This window comes from Rhinolophus sinicus, chromosome 3 (genome assembly GCF_057876585.1).
Source record: "Rhinolophus sinicus isolate RSI-liver-muscle chromosome 3, RSI-T2T, whole genome shotgun sequence".
Classification (NCBI taxonomy): domain Eukaryota; kingdom Metazoa; phylum Chordata; class Mammalia; order Chiroptera; family Rhinolophidae; genus Rhinolophus; species Rhinolophus sinicus.
Genome location: NC_142503.1, coordinates 115,378,665 through 115,384,664, shown reverse-complemented (window position 1 = coordinate 115,384,664; position 6,000 = coordinate 115,378,665). Strand labels below are relative to the sequence as shown.

At 39.0% G+C, this 6,000-nt stretch overlaps 1 pseudogene; it reads right to left on the bottom strand.

The window, feature by feature from the left end:
- Positions 1–789: 789 nt before the first annotated feature.
- LOC109435646 (leucine-rich repeat-containing protein 34 pseudogene) overlaps positions 790–6,000 on the bottom strand; it is a 116,392-nt pseudogene continuing 111,181 nt past the window's right edge.

Here is a 6,000-nt window from a genome sequence, read left to right as displayed (position 1 = left end):
CCAATAGAATATTACTCGGCCATGCAAAAGAATGAAACTTTGCCATTTTCGACGACATGGATTGACCTAGAGGGTATTATGCTAAGTTAAATAAGTCATACAGAGAAAGACACATACCATCTTTTCACTTATATGTGGTATCTAAAAAACAAATGAACAAACAAAACAGAAATGAACTCATAAATAGAGAACAAATTTATGGTCACCAGATGGGAGGGGGATTAGGTGAAAAAGGAAAGGATTAAGAAGTACAAATTGCTAGTTATTAAAAATAGTCATGGGATATAAAGTATAGCACAGGGAATATAGTCAATATAATAACTATATGTGGTGCCAGATGGATACTAGACTTATTGGGGTGATCACCTCATAAGTTATATAAATGTCTAAGCACTATGTTGCACACCTGAAATTAATATACTATTGTATGGCAATTGTAATTGAAAAATTACAATTTTTCAATTAAAAAAATTGTATTTTTAAAAAAAAAACGAGGTTTCCTCTGGGGAGAGGGAGTGAAATTTGGAGTAGAGAGAAATAGCAAGCAAAGTTGCTTTTCATTTTAAGTTCTTTACTGTTCAACATATGTATTAATTGCTTTGGTAATTTTTTTTCATAATGAGCAGTTATACAAAGTTTAATATAGTCATATCTTTTACACATTTGACAAAAGTAACTTGTTCTAATTTATGAAAGAAAAATTTAATAGGCAATAAAATATTAATCTGTGAATGTAATAAGACAAATACGTGAAAATTATTTAACAGTTTGTTTTTTATAGATGTCAACCTATACAAGACTAACACCTGGATTAGCTGAGTGGCTACAAGCTTCTCCATAAGTTGGTGTCCAGTAATGGTGCTTTTTAAGGCCATTGGAGACTTCTGCAACATACCCCTGTCCATCAGATACCCCCATCCATCCCCCACAAATGGCTCCACATCTGTATTGTCTGGTGTTAGACAGCCCATTTGAATTAAGTCTGAATACGCCACACAAGTGGCCTCATCAAACTTGATTCCTCAAATGTAGCTATTTCCTCAAATGCAGAGAGTGTGGGATTTGTTTTCATTGATTGTGAAAAGGTAATAAATCCTTCTCCCTGTATGTTGGTGCTGACTACTGACAACGCTTGAAGACTCCTGTGTTGGGAAGTTTCAGAGATACTGTGCTCCTGCATTTTTCATTTTGTTAACAGAAAGATCTATTACTTCTAGGGTAGTATTACCTTTTAGTACATCAGCCCAAAACACCATTCCATCACGTTATGTTATTGCAGCTTTTGTTCAGATACAATGTATCACATAACTTTTATACCACAGTTTCTTAGATCATGCTTACACATGTGTAGTTCAACAAGACAGTGATTTTCTTTTAACCTGTGACCTAGGTGAACAGTGGACTCTTCGTGTTCGCTGTATAGTATAGGTCAGTTTAGGTTTATTCTTTTGATTGTTTGGTTTTGAGTTAGGACTGTAGCAAATGCTATCACATTTTGCATTCCCAGATGGCAGTCATCCAGATATAACTTCTCTAAGGATGAATTAATTTGTAGCATGGCAGTAAAAAACATTCCACCTTTATTTTCAATCTTGTTTCCAGTCATTCTTAGGTATTTCAGCATTGTATTCTTATGCAGTGCGTTAGCAATCAATTCTCTACCTTCAGGCCCAATATCATTAAATGTAAGGTTTAAGTAAATGAAATTGTATTGTTTCATTGATATATGGATTCTTCTCTAAAATTCTGGAAAGAAGCCAAAAATCTTCACCTGTTACTCTTCCAACCGGTTGTTACCAGCAATGTTTAATGTGATTCCTTCCAATTCCTTATCAATTTCTTCATCCACTCCTTAGAGTATATGCAATATAAAAGGATTATTTTCTGGGACTTTTCCATATGTAGATTATTATAACGTTCCTGAAGACTGACAATAGGTTCTGGAGCTTCCTTCAGGACAACCTATCACTTGAAGGGAGGACCCACTGTGGGGACTTGGGTCTCTCCCCCTGCCCATGTTTGTGGGGGCACCTCAAAATTCTGGCCACAGCTGGGGTTGCTGGGACATCCTCCCGCCTCTCTGTCTCCGGCCTCCAGTCTGCTGGGAGGGATTGGCTGGCACAACCTCGCAATTATGCATTTCTTGTGGGCCAGACCAGCCTGGAAGGACATCCCATTTCTTACCCCTATGGTGGGCCAGAGCCCAGGACTGAGTAGGGTGGAGTGAAGGCAGGAGAAGGGGACACCCGGACTTGGCCAGGGTGGCCTCCATCTGGCTTTGCCACATCCTCCTCTGATCCCGCAGGTCAAGTGGCTGATAATTTTTTCTTTTAAAAGGAAGTTTTAAAACTTAATAGTATTTATCTTATCAGGTTATTTGAATATGGAGATATTTGTCAAATATTTGGCCCAGGGCCTGGAACATAGGAGATAATTGATAAATGTTAGTTACCATTACTATTACTAATAATTATTAACAAGATGTGATGAATTGCATGTGTAAGTCTCTCCAAATTGTATGTTGAAACCCTAATCCTCAATGGAAAGGCATTAAGAGACGGGGCCTTTGGGAGGTAATTATGTCATGAGGGTAGAGTCCTCATAATGGGATTAGCACCCTTTCAGAGGAGACACAAGAGAGCTTGCTTCTTCTCTGTCTGTTCCCCGCCAGGTGAGGTTACAAGCACATGGCCATTCTGCAAACCAGAAAGCAGGATCTCACTAGATACCAGAGCTGCCAGAACCTTGATCTTGGGCTTCTCAGCCGCAAGAACTATGAGAAATAAACTTGTGTTCTTTAAGCCACCCAGTCTTCTGTGATAGTAGCCAGAAATGACTAATATACCAGGGTGTTATATATGGGTTTTACATAGCAGTGGAATCAGAGCCACTTTGGGGAATGGATCCAGGGTTCTTCGACTGAGATGACCAGCAAAGTACAATATATTTTATGGACATACCACTAATATGAAAATAGCTACTTAAATATAACCCTCAAATTCCCCCATTCTTTTATGTGATTAGATAAATTTATATTGAGAAGAGAAAGCCTTTCAAAAAAAACTGAAAGTTGTAACTGAGTTCTGCTATTTGAGTGCCGTTGCTAGACAAAGAGGAGAGAAAGCTACCTTAGGGGGCCAACAAAACGTGGCAGGAATATGACACTGCACTATTGACCAAGGTCATAAGCAGTGGTGTTTTTTATCTCATTATGCCTGCGAACCATGGACCTGCTACAGACATTAACATACCAACACACTTGATTTTTCAACATGCTTTATCAATGCCACCTATTAACTGTTGAACATCAATGTGACAGGTTAGGGGCATCACACTGAGCTGAGGCCGAGGGCTAGCACTAAAGTACTAACCACAACCTAAATGTATGTTATGAGTCATAGTGAGTTGCAAGCACTCAGAACTAGAATGGACCTTGACAGCCAACCCCCCGCCTCCAATTCTTAAAGCCCTTCTACAACAAAACTGCCAACTATCCTGCCTGGAAGGTTAAGAAGCTACTGAGGCGTAAGATGCAGGCAACTGGAGGAATAACAAGCAGGGAAGACAAAAGAAAGCTTCCAGGATTTTCTGAAACTTTCAGGTCTCTCTTAGGAGACATGGAGTTGTAGGTGTTGCTAAGCAGAGACTTCAAGCCTTCCGTAACCTTAGACACAGCATCAGGAACCACAGCAAACACTTTGAGAATGTGCCCTACGTTTACATTTCAGCTCCACCCTTTAACTTAGTTGGGTGGCCTAAACTCCTAAGCTCTTCATCTTTTAGATGAGGCTATTAAGAGTCCAATGTCATGGTGTTTTGTGAGGATTAACTATAATATGCTAATAATCTTTGTAAAGCACTTAGCTTTATCCCCATCAAATAGTAAGTATTCATTAAATGTTAGTTATTATCGTTATATTCAATAGTAGAAATAGCTCTGATCAAAGCCACACACTCATTGACTTATGACACGAACTAAAGTGGACTCTTCAAGTCACAACTGCAGAAAAATTTTACTCTGTTAAATAGTCTTACCTTAGTACAACTGAAACCACTGACATAGAGCATTTTGAAGGTAACAGTCATTTCTTCCTATTGAGTTCTCAGGTGAGCTGAGATGGGAATCTCTCTCTTCCCCAGAATTCCCACAGCACCTTTGTAAAAAGTGACAGTTCCAGGATAGAAAACAAAACAATCATCTACTTACCTGGGAAGGATAACCTCCCAGGAGGCCAATAAGGCAGCCTGTATGACTTAGGAAATATAAAATCATCCCCACTATATTTGTTCATAGGTTGTTTTCATTTGGAAATATTGGTTCCAGGTGCCTTAAGTGAAACACCTTTGCTTTTAGCCTACTTCTCCTCCCATTCCAGATCTGTTACTGGGCATGAATCTACACAGCCCCATCAAATCTCAAATTGGGAAAGGATCTCAGAGAATTTCTAGTTCAACCATATATTACAGCTGATGAAACAGAGGCATGAAGAGATTGAATGGGTTGCCCATTTCATTTATTAGAGGTGGGGGAAACTGCAGCACATGAAGATTGATTGTAGCCAAGGTACAAAAAGGCGAAATGCTTTGCTAGTTATTAGTTATCGAGAATTACTGACTCTCGGTGCTCTACATACAGGATAAAACCCTACTCCTGACTACCAAAAGTGAGCAATTTAATGACAAACAAGCTGTGCCTAAATGGTTACAGTCACTTTATTTACCTTTAGCCACCATAGGATGCCAGGTAATACCAGCATGCTAATTAGTCCTGTCCGTCTGGCTAATGCCGTCTTCATAATTTATAATCCAAAGCCTTTGGGCACAAAGACCTATTAACATGCTAATGCACCTTCTTACTATTCTAGCTGCTTTTCAATTAGTAATTATCCTATAGACTGAGCCAATGAGAGGCAATGTTTCCCAGTGATTAGCACCTTGGAAATCATAGTCAAGCTGGTTGCTGATTAACATTCCTTGGTTTTGGCAGTTAGCATTTCTCATTTTAGCAATTGCTCTAGTGGATTCAGTTGGAGGTTTGGGGCCACGGAAACCAAAGCCTATTTAACACCCAGTGACTATTTTGAAAAAACATAATTATGACATGTTTATATGAGAACTTGATTTACTTAACAAAATAGTACCTCAAAACATTTGTTTCCACTCTAAAAGACATTCTGGGGACCTTTGCAGAAATTTGAATATAAATGTATAATAAATTATATTATTGAATTACCATTGATCATGTTAGGGGTGACAGTGACATTATGGTATATAAGATGGATGCTGAAGTATTTAGGGGTGAAGTGTCATAACGTCTGCAACTTACATCCAAATGGTTCAGCAACAAATGATAGATAGGGAAGTAGGTAGGTCGGTAGGTAGGTATACAGATAGATAAGTAACAGCAATTTTGGCAAAGTGTTAAAAATATTTTTGTTTCAAATAGATCTATTAGTTTATCACCCTGAGGGAAGATTCATACTACAATGTTCATTTCCAGAAAACACTCTGTATACTTGAAACATCATATGAATAACCAATATTTGAATTGTGTGACTCCTTCCACTTGCCAATCTTTTTCTCTCTTTCTCCCTAAATTGTTAAGAATTGGGATTTAAAATGAAAAATGTTTTTGAAAATTTGAAACATTTTAATGCCTTACATATCTTGGTACAACTATCTGTTGGACTATAGATATTTAAAAGTGACTATTGTCATGCAGGGAGGCCTGCGGGGTCTCTGCTCCCGCTCCCCACATAAGAATGCAGGATATGGTGAGGCCAAAAAGGAACACCCACGGAGCCATAGGTAGGGGAGTCATACCACTACGGTCTCTCTGGCGGCACTATACTCTCACTGGAGGCTGGATCCACAGTGTCCGCAAACCGCCATCCACACTTGCCAGCGCAGCTGCCATCTTCTTGCTAGCCCCCATTCTTCTCTCTTCTTCTCCCTCTCCTAGCATAGCCACGGCAGTTATATTAGTGGCCAATGGCTCAC